Source organism: Photinus pyralis, unplaced genomic scaffold, assembly GCF_008802855.1.
Source record: "Photinus pyralis isolate 1611_PpyrPB1 unplaced genomic scaffold, Ppyr1.3 Ppyr1.4_LG4, whole genome shotgun sequence".
Taxonomy (NCBI): domain Eukaryota; kingdom Metazoa; phylum Arthropoda; class Insecta; order Coleoptera; family Lampyridae; genus Photinus; species Photinus pyralis.
In genome coordinates, this window is record NW_022170511.1 from 12,526,658 (window position 1) to 12,541,569 (window position 14,912).

A 14,912-nucleotide genomic window follows, 5' to 3' on the forward strand; every position below is an offset into this window, starting at 1 on the left:
TATACTAATATTGATCTTTCGCTGTTGATGATTTTTGCGGAAACAATCCTTCCTTTTTCGAAATAATAACTAATTAGACGTGTTTAATTTATACAACATCTTTACTATTACATTATCATTATTGATTGTGTGAACATGTCCACGTATAGGTGTATACTTAAACGATTACTTCAATTGTAAATATGCTTTCATAACACCGATAAGAAAACTAAAAAGTAACTAATAAAATGTTAATGCTATTTTATTTTCTACTTTTCCGTTAAACCCCAAGTTTAGCAAACGATTGCTGTTTTTTGTGTAATGTGTTCAGACCAACGCACTCCCCTGTGGTCTTTAGGATAAAATAAATATAGTGTCAAAATGAGAATTACACTACAATTAATGCCGTTACTATAATAAAATCAATAATTAGGCCTACGCTTAGTAGGTAGGTACATAGAATTGCCTTCGTTATCTGGAATTAAACTTATTATCAACAAATATAAACGTGAATCTACAAAAGTCATTTTGCTGCTGCTGGGACCATTATTTATTTCGTGTCATTCGGTTTTTTTATACCTATTACATTAGCAACTAAAATAAAGTTGCCAAAAATCTGGCATATAGATCTCCGATAAAGTTACGTGTACAACCCATTAAAAACAATTTAAGATTAGTAAATATCTAACTGGCACGTAGAGTTATAATTTTGTGATTTAAAAGTAAACGAGAACGTATAGTACTTAGTCAGATATTTACGAATCTACTATAAAAGTAAAATTTTCGTGCTTTCCTGAAAATGATCAATCTTTTAAGACTGGTATCGCCGTCTCTTAAAGTTATTCGAAGTTAAAAAGGTTCTGTTCTGGATAACACTGCCAAAGTAGTGTACTTTTTAACTTTTCATATGCTTTCATCAATTTGGTCTATGCTTTCATCTAGATTAGGGCAACTAGTTTAATGTAGCATTATAAAGACGATTATTCATTTTTTTCCAGTGGAGTGACAAATTTTCTTTCTGAATTTCCTCTAAAGCGACAATCTGAATTTTAGTTGTAGTAGGGGTTTCGCTAACTTTATAAGTTAGCAAAAAGAAGGGCAAACTTTCTTGTTTCGCAACTAATTATACATATTAGCGGTAATAAATCTGCAAATTTCCATATAATGTGCTGCCTTGTCGTTTCTCAAATTTTCCATTGCCGGACAGTTCGCGCCCGAGTAATTCGCACCCAGGCATTTTGCACCAAAGATAATTCGCACACGGACAATTAATGCTCACCCAGAAGATTCGCACACGGGAAAATTCATACCCGGACAATTCCCATCAAATAAAATTCGTAACAACAACAATTCAAACCCCAACAATTTACACGTGGATACTTCGCACTCAGATAATCCGCAGCATTTTGTTGTTGTTGTGTCTACAGTCTACTCGCTTTTGGCGTGGTTCCTTAGAAAATCGTATATTGCTTTAAATATTAAATTACATAGTAATTCACCTGTTTTTATTATGAAACAACCAAGGATGTTTAAATTACTCTTTTTCCTTTAATTTCATCCTCAATTCGTAAATCTTATATGTCGCATACAGTCCTACTTTCGATATGAACCAGATGTTCGCTTAACTTCCTTATAGATTGTTATAGGATAACGAAATTTTTCCCTCAAATGCATAGCTCAAGAGAAAATGCTGGATTCCTGAAATCACCGTCAAGGGGTAAAACAAGCACTCCAAAATAGAGGACCGATTTTTCTAGAATTTTAAATGAAATGATGAAACGGTAAAATCATCAAATTAGGCGAATCGGATTTAAATCCTACAAACTTTAGTTCGTGGTAGTTTGGTACGTGCAATTAAGTATCAAAAATCTCGTTGATTGTTAAAATTAAGAAGGTTTTTATGTGACACATCTTCTCTAGTCTCTTTTGCAAATTACTTATGCTTTTCATTTTTGCAACTTCTATACAAAAAAGTATAAACGAACAGTAGAAGAAGGCATTTTTATTTAAAGCGTAGATATTTATGATGGGTACAAATGTCAAGTTCTAAACTTCCGTTCTATTAATTTGCAAAACGAATAAAACCTTACACTGTAGTTACCGCCCTCACAAATTAAAGAAAGAATCAGTAAACCATAATAACGATCTATATCCTCTATTTTATTTCATATAGTTCAATTCAATTACAGATAAAAGAAAACAAGTTGCTCACATGAATGAACGTAAGTATCAATGAAACTAACTGTATCACGTGATAAGTCAAGTAAATAGCTACTCCTACTTTATAATGATTGTTTGAACACTTACTAATTAATTTCCGTGGGTCTCAATGTCACTCATAACCGTTACAAAATAGTATTAGCAGGTGACATGCAATGAAGCTGCGTGCTTGCTGTATATCACGATATCAATGGCGTACCTACGTTTCATAAGAAGGTATGAAGACCCAGAATATTAGTATGCTGAACGTAAAATCATACAATGAGACAGGAAAAATTGTTTGAAATATTAATGGATTCGTACATAACTTGATTGGCGTCTGAAGGATGTTAAATCCTTTCTGTATCTGTACCTATATAATGCCAGATAACTGTGATTGTTTATGTTCAGTATGGGACTACCTACTCCCTTTATAATTACGATGTTATTCAATGTTTTTTCTTGTCATGATTATATTTTTAAAAACACATTACGATGATGACTGTTAAATAACAAATTGGTTGAATCACGATAATTTCAAACTGAAGAGTAGCTTCTTAATACGCGATGTTGTAGGTATAATTAATGGCTTTGTCTACTTTATATAAGCTACCTACCTACCTAATTGACACTTTTTTCCTTGTTTCAGTAAATATATACCTAACTAAAAAAAACCTCATCTTCATAGAGCGTTTCCTTTCGAAAGAAATTTACTAATCAATTTTTAGAAAAACACATTTAAGGAGCATACATGCCATTATTAAAACTTTTCGCGAGAACCCTAAAATTATAACAGCACAACTAATCCAGAGGAAACAAAGTCTTTATCGTATAATACGGAAGTTATCAGGTATTAGGTAGCTTTTGTTAGAAACATTAAAATTTTCGAAAATAAATATTACCTAATGGACAAAGAGAAATTATTATTATGAAAGTTGGCTGATTTTATACTATTTTTGGGTTAGCGACATTAAGATACTCTTAACTTCAGATCCGGACTCCAAAAAGAGATGCAAATATATAAAGTACCTTAGGAATACTATAGCACCAGCATCATTACACAGCAGTGATGTCCGAAATGTTTTCTTCACTTATTCCTAAATTGTTCGTTATGCAATGTAACGTACACGATCACGATACTAGGCTTAAGCATAACATTCGAACTAAGTACTGCAGGTTATCAAAAACACAGGATGGTGTAGTCCACCAATCTCAACTTCTTTACAACAGCCTTCCTAATAATATAAGATCTATGCCCATTGGAGCTCTTAAGTCACGCCTCAAAACATTTCTTTCAAAACATGCTTTTTAGCGCATTTTTGCAAATTTATTTGTAAAAAGTAGCTTTTAATCTCACTTTGGCTGGCTGGCTGGATGGCTGGCTGGCTGGCTGGCTGGCAGCAAATGTGGGCGCGTAGAAGAACTCTTGTAGAAAGGCAACGGGTGTACGTGTATCTACAAGGCCGTGTAATTTGTAAACCTTGGGGACAGGGCTACATGATGTGGGGTTGGCGACATCTGGGCGTCATCATCGAGTGTAGTATACTAAAGTGAAGGTTTTTCATTTTTTTCCTATCTTCTACTACAGTTTTGGTCCGATTCTTTTCAAATTGGTGTCGTCGGAAAGATGTTGTAAACGCGCACAACTCCTGCGTGGCGGAATTTTGTTTCTTGGAGTAGGGGCGAAATTAATGTCCTTTTGCATGGCGCGCGCGCGCGTCTTCGAGAGGTAGTCAACTTCGGGCACCTTTTACCTTCCGTTGTGAATTCTGTCACGCGTTTTAACGTTTCGTAAATCTCGAATAGCTGTCTCTCTTTCTCGTGTCGCCAATAGAAGCTCGAGCAATGAGAAGTGCCCCCCAAAAATTAAGTACTATCTTGTGGAAGGTTTTTAGCGAGATCCACCAAAATGTGGGTGTAATATAAGTATGCACCGAAAAAGGAAATGTGGTAGCATCCGACAAGATCTAACTGATGGTGGAGAAAAATCTTCAATCGCGAATTGCGGGTGAACGGGACATCGGAAATGGGTACCGTCAAAGGGAATGTGGTAGCCCCCGACACGATCTTACTGATGGTGGAATCAAATCTTCAAACGCGAATTGCGGGTGAACGGGACGTCGGAAATGGGTACCGTCAAAGGGAATGTGGTAGCCCCCGACACGATCTTACTGATGGTGGAGCCAAATCTTCAAACGCGAATTGCGGGTGAACGGGACGTCGGAGGTGGGTACCGTCAAAGGGAATGTGGTAGCCCCCAACACGATCTTACTGATGGTGGATTTAAATCTTCAAACGCGAATTGCGGGTGAACGGGACATCGGAAGTGGGTACCGTCAAAGGGAATGTGGTATCCTTCGACAAGATTGTTTATTCATGGTTGAGTCAAAAGTGGCTAATAGAATACTGATCTGCCACACAAAAATGCGTTGAAGTCCCTTCGATCTCACACGAGGACTTTGATAATTTTTATTGTCAGGAAGAGTTCATGAAAAACTGTTATGCGATGTAATGGTAATTTTTTTACTATAGAGTATAGAATGACATAAAAATCAAATATGGCGTCCATAAGAAACAAGAAAGTTGATGTGATTAATTAATTTTATTTTAACACCACCAGAAAGCCGAGAAAAAATTACTAACGGTTTGTTAAAAGTACTTTTTTAAAATCTTTGAAAATAAATAAACGCCAGCTCATTTATTTAAAATAACATTTTTCGGTTTTTTGACCATAACGTCGTTTGTAGAGATACAAGAAACTCTGAAAGGGAAACTTAATCTACATATTCTGCAATTCTTTGCCCATTTAAGCGTCCCAAGTACCAAGATTGAAAATTGTTGTTAGGTGGGTGGGAGCCTAGTCAACTTTGGGAACTACTGGACTATAGTATCACTATATGAGTATAATACACGGATTTAGAAAAATGTTAAAAGTACAACCTAAATAGATGAGTATAATATCACGGATTTAGAAAAATGTTAAAAGTACAACCAGATGTTTAGGTGTAATTTAAATTCTAGACGTCCAAATGTACGGTAGATACAGTAGCAGAGGGATGCAAACATTGCCTAAGGTGACTACATTCAGATTAACACTCATTTGGGAGAGGTTGGGAACGCTGGTTCACGAAAATTTCATCGAGCATCGAACGATGAAATTCAAATTAGCATTATAGGCAATTTCGGTAAACTTACAACCTCATCGACCTATTTTCTCGACAATGTCGTCAAACCCTCAGTGCAGAAGTGGAACCGTATTTTCCCGATTTGGATTGACACCGAAATGCACAAATCACATTATACGTGGAAGGTGTAACTCACTTCGTCAACCGTTGCATATCCATTTAACAGACAATTTTATTTAAGTATTCTTGGGTCAAATGCATTATTAACCCTCTATTTCCTACGGTATGATAATGGACATTGTTTTGCATCGACTTGAAATGCCTGATTGCGCAAAAACTACTTTTCTCAAGCGTGGTTGGTGCTCGAAACATTAATGTTTCAAACGTTTTAATACAAATGCCATAAGCGTTGATTCCATTCCAACTTCTATTCGCGATTCAGATTAACACTAGAGGCGCTGGTATAATTCACAAATGGGGTCTAGAGGTAGTAGCGGTTTGTAAACATTGGGTTATTCTTGCAGGTTTTAGCGTCGAGTTGTTAAGCGAGACGCTTACGCTTTCTCTCAGTCGTCCGATCGCTCGCTCGCTCGTTCGTCCATCTGCTCGCTCGCCCGATGGCTTCTTGTACATCGATTTAAAAGAGAACGGATGGACCGATTACGATGAAATTCAAACTGGGCATAGCCAGTCCCATTGAACATGCCAGGACCATATCAAATGTAATGCCACCGCTTTGGCACTTGAGCAGATTCAAATCACAAATGTCTTTCACCAAGAACAAACTCCGACAGGGTGCGGGACATCGCTAACAACTCAACGCAATTTAAATGAAATTGTACTAATTTTGAAAATGAATTGAGTTAATTATGCCGAGGTCTGTAATGAAAGGGGTCGGTTCCCAGGCTTTTAAAATGATAAATCATAACAATCTCATAGCTATACGGTTATGACGTCCTGGAACACACTGTATATAACGTTTTTTGTAATATTAAGCAGAAGTTTATGATCTTATTGTAAGAACAGGACTGTTTTGAAACGTTGTGGTGTAATTTAAAAATATTAAGATTTTTCCGTGAGAACAGAATTTGCTTTAGCGTTAATTTTTTGAAAGGAAAGAGGCCATTCTTACCAACGACTTACACCTTCCTTTGGGCCAATCAACATCGCAACAATTCTCATCGAAATCGCAGCCTGGAAGATTCCCTCGTTAGATCGCGTATTTTCACAATTAAAACATACATATCACATATGTGTAACCAGTATATCTAATCTTATTTAGCGTTAAAAATATTCCCGACAACCACACATTTTTGGATGTATATTGTATACGTATTATGATGAGTTTGTTTGATAATTCCGATATCTAGTAGTCCGACTTCTGACACCCCCTCCCCTCTCCAATTTGAAAAAATAGACTTCCGTGAAATGCAGAAAAATTTTGTTTTCAAATCTTCAAAAATTATAAGCTTTCATTAATTTTAAATTCACGTAGGTGAAGCCGTTAGTTACATTCTCCGCTGAGAAAAAAATTGAACGAGAACTGCATGTTTTGTTAACAAGGGAATTCTACGAGACCTGTGCTAATTTTTTTCTGTCATCTACCCTCTTTTACGAACATGGAAACTTGGTATTGAAGCTGGTTCTGTTGGGTTCACAAATTGTGGGCGAGTTGTCTGCAGTCATATCAAAAGCAAAGAGGGCATTTCGGTTCCAGATCTTTATCACCGGAAGTTGTATGTATCATTAATTTTGGCAAGATTTTTATGACAATATCCTTGAACACTGTATTTTATGAACCAAAAGTGGGTTTTAGAGTGACACACTTGACAATTAACATTATAGCGGAGGTATTAAAGAGCAAGGGTAAGAAATCGCAGAAGAGAAAACTAGGTAAATTCTGAGGCATTATTAATGACATTGTGTTACATTTTAGCATCATTTCTTAAGACATCGGAATTGTCGTTCTAATTTATAAGGTGAAGTTTACTCACATAAGAGCACTTTCACTGTCATGTTACTTTTTATGATCTTACCAGTAGTACTTTTGGTTTCTTTCGCACAATGTTTACTCATGGGAAATAATGCGTGGAAAACTACCAAAAAATCAATGGCCCGCATATATTAGATTAGCGTAGGCACGACAAGCAAATTGCTAATTTGTAATACAATAAATTAATCAGTCTGCACATGTGCAAGTTCGTTGATTCATTCATCTGTTTAATGTAGGTGCGTACGCCTTGCGGTTTTACGACCTGGTTTCTCAAACATCAGATTTTATTATGCCGATCAAAATCTTGACATAAAATTCGCTTCACACATGCGAATAAATTATGAAAATTTCATTACAAGTGATATTTTAATTATTGTAGTTACATAATGCCTGGCTGAATTACAAATGTTTTACCTGAAATCATTATAATTAGCTCCATAGTTATTTAGACGTCAATGGAAAATCAGGTATACGGATAGTACTTTTTTAACAAAAAAATCCCCGTACCCTTCATTATGCCATGATACAATCGATCGACTGTAATAGTGAGTGTAATTAATTTTAAATTATATGTTTAGCTACTATGCAATAGTTTTGTGGTTGCGCGGTAATGAACTTGATTAGTGAATGAGGACCGTGACCTCATTAAAGTTATAACATCAATGTTGTTAAGAACCAATAAAATCTGATTTCAAGGTGTACAATTTTGATTTCTGCTACATGGTTGTTGAAAATTCAAAATAAACCCATTTTTGAAAGCAAAATGGCTTAGAACCTTGTACAGTGTACAGACCAAAAGTTATACTGTAGATAACTTGAATATAAAAAATGTAAGATGTTTTCTGATTGTGCACCCTAATCAAGATGAAATCCGGCAGATGTCAAAAAATAAGTAATGTAATATACGACAATTCATAATAGGCTGATTGATACGATCATAACAAAAAATACGATGAGCATTGGAAATGGTTAAAAAATGATAAAATTTCATTGAGAGATTGAGAACTGTTTCACTTACGTCATACAGTTCTAAAATATGAAGCTGTGAGTTATTGGTTTTTTTTTCAAACTAATGTGTGGCATAATTACGTGGGCCGCGGTGTCATAAAAAGGAGGAAATTTATCTAAATTTAGACGAGATTACATTGTAAATAAATCCGCCACCACCTTTTTACTGCCATACGTTTCTAGAACGCGGACTAACTTTGACCGCTCAGAATGGCGTAACAGAGCGAATCTGTTTCGAATATGGGGTTAGTTTTTCGATTTGTACACTTCAATAGCCCATAGATGAGATGGCGGTGTCTTGGCCATACGCAGTGGCGCAATTAGGGGGGGGGGGCTAGGAGGGGCTTAGCCCCCCCAGGCTCAAGATTAGCCCCCCCAAAACCCAATGGTCACAAACCTCGTCACAAACAATGACAATGCCACAAATTTAGCTCTCTCAACAGACACAAACTAGTATCATTTCTACCTGCTATTATTCTCATTTCAACTACAAAGATTTCTTTGCGCTTGACGTAAATTAGTCTAAAAACACGTATAAAGCTACCAAAATTTCAAAAATTTTCCGGGGGAGGACCCCCGGACCCCCCCAATCCCCTGGGGGGTTTTCCATACCCCCCAGACCCCCCGATCTGCGTATACCTTTATTACTATTTACCCGGGGCCTCAAGCCCCCCCAAAGTCACCAAGCTAGTTGCGCCACTGGCCATACGTACTATTTCTATTATACTATACTATACTAATAATTTGTCTCTGAGAGCGACTGTGTTGACCTGCAAGAACAATTAAATATTATTCATGATTGGTGTACTGATAACACACTGGATCTAAATATTAGTAAATGCAAAATATTATCCTAATACTAGAAAGCATAATGTGATTCAGTATGTTTATTGTACTGACTCTGTTCCTCTTAATCGTGTGACCGTCGCAAAAGATTTGAGATTAAGCAAGATGGTGTCTATCCCGCTAGAGATTACCCTTATGATGAACTGCTTGGAGAAAAGACGTATTTGCAGTAGTCTTAAATTCAACCATGGTCTATTACACAACCGTATTGATTGTCCTAGCATACTGTCCTTATTTAACTTTCATGTCCCGCCTCGTACTAGGCGCTGTCCGTTAGTTTTTCTTAGTCCTACTCCTAAAACGAACTTGCTGATAAAATCGCCAGTGTGTTTGATGTCACAAAATTGTAATATATAAATACTGCACACAGTGTGATTTAAATATCTGCTCTATCAGATGTAATAAATCTATATTTGTTTAATATGCACGCCTGATTTATCGTTCTTTCTGTATAGTTAAGAGAGATGAAATTTTATTTTTTCCTAGAATTTAAGCTTGGATTAATCTCTTAATTTCTGAAATCAAATTGATTTATAAAAATTATTCGACCTCTATTTTTTGGTCTATTAACGTACGTTGAGAGGATAGTCTTTGTTGTTAACTGTGTATGATTGGTTGTTGTAATTTTGATTTTCGGAGGAAGGGTTTCGCCTTAAATAGGACGTCAATAAGAAAAGCGTCGCTTTTTGCCACAGTCAACGCAGAACTACGTGTCTTTGAAAATTTAAATCAGCTTTTTGCCAGACTTTACGCAGTATTACGTTTCGTTGAAGTTTTGAATTCGGCTTTTTGCTACGTGCAGCACCGAGTGGAATAATTTATTTTGCTTCTTGTGAGATCCAACGATGATTATTTGTTTTGAAGCCACAGCCAGCCATGGAAGCTTCATCTAATCTGAATTTGAAGTCGTGAAGCCGGAAGTCGAATTCGCGGCTAATATTTGTTATACGTTTTGAAATTTGAAGTTCTGGCCATCTAAGGTGTTGCAAGTGGAGGTGTTTGTCGGCGTTTCATAAGTGTGGCTTCAACGTGACTCAGTGTGAGGTTGAGTTTTTTTATGGGAGCATCCCAAAGAGAAGATTATCCGGTCGTTAGTATAAAGTGTGTTCATTGAAAATTGTTTTTTATTATACCTGAATCACAATTTCCGTTTTAAACACTCAAATGCGTGCGAAAAAGGGCTTTTAAAACACACGTGCTTTAAAGTTGCTAAGTAACGATACTTCAAGTATGACTTTTGAAACTGTCATCTGGATGAAATAAAAAATCCTCTTAGGTCGCTTTCTGTAAATGCAGAACATTTCTTTGGCTTTTGTACCTATCCTTTGGTTGAAGCTTTCACAAACGCGCGTAATTTAGGGTATGCTTCCAAATCTGTTCCACTTTTTAATCGCAGCACTGCTTTAAAGTTTTGAATGAATGCACCAAAATATAGAAGATTTAAATACCTTTGACATTTCCTTCATATATGCCAGCATTATGGATGCATTTAAGACTGTATTCGTAAGTAACTTCCATTCATCCATGGAAACAACTTTTCATATTCTTTATAATAGGCTTTACTGGAGTTGGATTTTACACCTACCAACGTTTGTTTAGATTTTACAACAATCGATTTAATGGACGGTGTATTATCTTTTTCAACGGAAATCGTTTAATTCACAAAGACGATGATTTTTATAAGCAAACGTCAAGTGACATTTCCATGGCAATCGTGAAATTACGAACACCCAGCCCACTTAATTAGACACGAGATTAGACATGTATTCGAGTATAACGTCAATATGACTTCATTGTATTTCCTATTTTTAAAATATACTGCAGGTATAATAAAAAATACTATAAGATACACGTGTATAATTGGTCTTTAAAGCACTTGCAACGTTAAAGGCACTCCGCTTTGCGTCGTGCCCTTAAACTCGTTGCGCGTGCTTTAAAGACTTGATTATACACTTGTATCTTAATATACTATTTGTGAACTGTGTAAGGATTCCTTTTATTTGGATATTTCAATTCCCGAACAAGTAATGTAAGTAGTTAAGTCTTAATTTTAGTCTATTTGTAATAACTGTTTGTGTTTTTGTGCCATTTCCCTTTTGTGTGTTAAGATTAAATCGCACTTTTGTAATTTTCACATTAATTTCCGGGTGATTCATTCACAACTCTTTTCTAATTTACCTGTGTTTTTATTGGATGCTTGCCCAAGATCCATTTTAATTATTCAGAATTTTAAAGTTCAGTTTGGAGTTTAAGGTATTTGGTCTGACCCACTATCTGTTAGAAGTTAACAGGTTAACTGAGAGGCGAGTCGAATCTCTCCTCTGTGCTGGGGAGACGTTTTGTGCCGTGTCAATAAGTATAAAGGGAAAGAGCTAGCTACGTTTTTGTTGTGGTGTTTTGTGTACGGTCTTTCTGGCCTACGGATCAGTGCACACAGCACAGCTCTTTACATTTAAATATATCACTTTATTTTTTGGATAATGAAAAGATATTCTGATTTTTATCTAGTACCTACATACGTTTTACTATTTATTACTACATTATAAAAAAATGTTAATAATAACAATTTACGAAAAAAATATAACAAAATGGTTCCCAAAATGCTGATATTTTTATGTCTTTTGATGATATTTTAATAGAAACTATCAAAATTTTTTTGAGTGCGTTGAGGGCGACGACATATCTCGCGCAACATTACCGATACCGCGACGCGAATAACATCTGGCAAGTTTTAACTGGTCTCAATTATTACCTACCAAGTTTGAAATATTTTAATTGTGGTTGTTGGGTTAGTGTTACATACCGCTTAACAGTACTCAGAAAAAATAAATAAATAATGTTAATGGCCGTTTGGACTGACAAATTTAAGTGGGGCTTAGCTTAAGCGTAGCTTAAAATCCATGGCAACGATTATTGAGACAATGGTTGCTATGAATTTTAAACTACATTTAAGTTTAGCTCCGCTTAAATTTGTTGGTGCAAACGGCCTAAGTGTAAAGCATAGCGACTGAACCGATCATCAGATTATATTCGTTTTTGCGCCAAATTGCTTCATGGCACAGACCATCGACCATTACGTTAAGGTTACCGCACACTTGTCCGTCCCGTTCCGTCACGTAACGGCCCGCTCAAAAACGCTCAACATAAAAGACATTGAATTAAACGTCTCTGCGCACGTAAGCCCGTTCCGTCACGTTACGATCGACTCATAAGTGTGCCTTAGCGTGGAAAGATTTAGGGAAAGATTGACGAACGGCAATGGAAGAACTTTGGCGGTCTTGAACCCTTTAGCAGCGCTAAAGTCTTCCGTAACGATGAGTGCGGTAGCGATTCTGGGTTTTCCATAAGGTACCAACTCGATTGTACCTAGAGACCTGAACTCTGCTGTTCCGGCGAGTTACATTACGCGTCGAGCTCCATATTGTCCCCGCTATCTTGGCCGCCATTTTTGAAAAATGGTAACTATAGTTTTTGCATTTCTTTTTCACTTAATCCGGTACTTTGCAAACAAATTACAATTCTTTGCTCACTTAAGGTAAAATAAATCAAGAATACTATAAAACGCGGTATTTGGAGCGCCATTTCAGTCGCCATCTTAAATTTTTTTGGCTTCAAAATTTTTCATAAAATAGTGTGGAAAAACTTATGTGCTACATAAAAATCTTGATGATATTTTTGTTCAACATGAGTTTTAGTCGCCATTTTGGCCGCCACCTTAATTTGAGGCCTTAGCATTAGGAATTCAAGGTGGTGACTCTTTTAATTTTGTACAAATTGAATGGAAAAATGGGCTCACTTTGTAACGGTTTCCAACACAAATCTACAAAAAATGAAATGAACCTACATATAGCACTTGTTCCATAACAATGTACCAATTGCCAAATTTTACCTTACTAAACGATTTCGTTTTACAACTTAACACAAAATGGAGTATGGTAGGAAGACTGCAAAATATAGTTCATGTGCATTAAGTCAGTGTCCTTTACCGTTCCGCCGACGAAATTGGGAAAAAATTGGTAGCTGTTGGTATGATGAACGATTTCCCGCAAACAGATCACACGATTTTTGCGCGGATGCTATTTTGGCTAAAATTCCCCCAGAACTGGTAAACGGTTTGGGGTAGATGCAGCTCTGGAATGGTGGGAGTTAGAGGTCTCGCAATGACAATATAGATATCCATTGGGTGGTAAAGTGATATTGCCTATTTTGAAGTAGAAGCCATTGCTATTGTCTATGCAAGTCGATTGATTAAGATAAAGAATTTTAAAGGTAGAGGATTTTTCAAAACCGGATAGAGATTCAATGGTTGGGGGAATTTTAGCCAAAATAGCATCCGCGCAAAAATCGTGTGATCTGTTTTCGGGAAATCGTTCATCATACCAAGAGCAAGAATTGTAAACACAGAGGTCAAGGACAATGATTATCATTAATAAAATGACCTCCACGAACAAACTATAAACAATAAAAATATATGAACTTATTAAATGTGGTCTGAATTCAATTGTGGTTTTGCGGTAATACATCTAGGATTATAGACCTGTAAATTAATTAGGTATTATGTTCTCACAGTGTTAAAAAGTGTGTTGGTAATTACACAGCCTATTTATCCTCTCGATGACTTAATTTGAAAAAACCGCAAATGGAGATTCTAATGCTGTTGAACGTAGGTATACAATTTCTTCCTTCATATTCTACACATATTTAGTTAAAATTCACGAAATTATTATTTTTGGTATACATTACATTATGGTATATTGATGCAGAATGAGCAAGATAGTAATAATTTAATAATCTGCTACTCTTTTAAATAAACCACATTGATCAGGTACGATTTGTTTACCATCACCAACCGAGATCAGTAAATTACCTGTCTATATTGTGTATGGTCTAAAGTACGACTCAAAAACATCACGAGGAAGGAAGAATTTGTTCTGCAAATCCAGCGAGTTCATTTTGTTTTTCTGATTTGGCGGGATTCTGTAAGGTTCATGCGATTTTTGGTAAACCTAAAGAATGTGAATAGAACATTTAAATTTAGTTTTCCAATTACATCAATGAGGTTTATACCTACCTACCGCGTTAACCTGAAGTGCTAAAACTTTTACCGGCGTGATTTGATTGTTTTTATACTTACACTATCATTATAAAGGGTAATAGGTAATTATAGGCACTCAATTAAACGTTATATTGATATTATTATCTTATATATTTATAAGCGAGTTGTGGTGGCGTTGTGTATCGCTGGTACTCGCTATTGCCATAGCTACCACTAACTACTGTCAATGAATAAACAATGTTAGTTACTTTACTACGGTAACACGTTGAGGCGAGCCATTACTGATTTTCATTTAGGATGTGATTTATTATGGCGAGTTAAGCGTCTTTATCTCAACGTGGAAATCTAATAATAATTAATTTTGTAAATAAAATGCTGTGTGAAATATCACTTATAGTCAATTAAGGCAAGAAGATCAAAAGGACGGTTATCCAGTAAACCTAACAGTATCTCTTGCATTAAATGAACGTAATTGCAGTTATGGGTGAAAATTCGCACCAAAACCAAATAGTCCAGTCCAGTTATTTGTAGACTTACTGAGCAAGTGACCAATTTTACGTTGTCATTCCAAAATTTACACAGTAACATACCTATACCTACTGAATATTAAAGTCACTTCTGGCAGCCCTCTGTGGCCGGGGTAAACTACCCTACAGTTTTAGGGGGGATAAGAAATACATTCGAAAGTGATCGTTATGGATCAACT

General features: G+C 36.1%; 1 protein-coding gene across 1 annotated transcript in view; it reads right to left on the reverse strand.

Moving 5' to 3' along the window:
- LOC116168747 overlaps positions 1-14,912 on the reverse strand; it is a 95,521-nt gene that overhangs the window by 33,027 nt on the left and 47,582 nt on the right. The window lies entirely within an intron of this gene.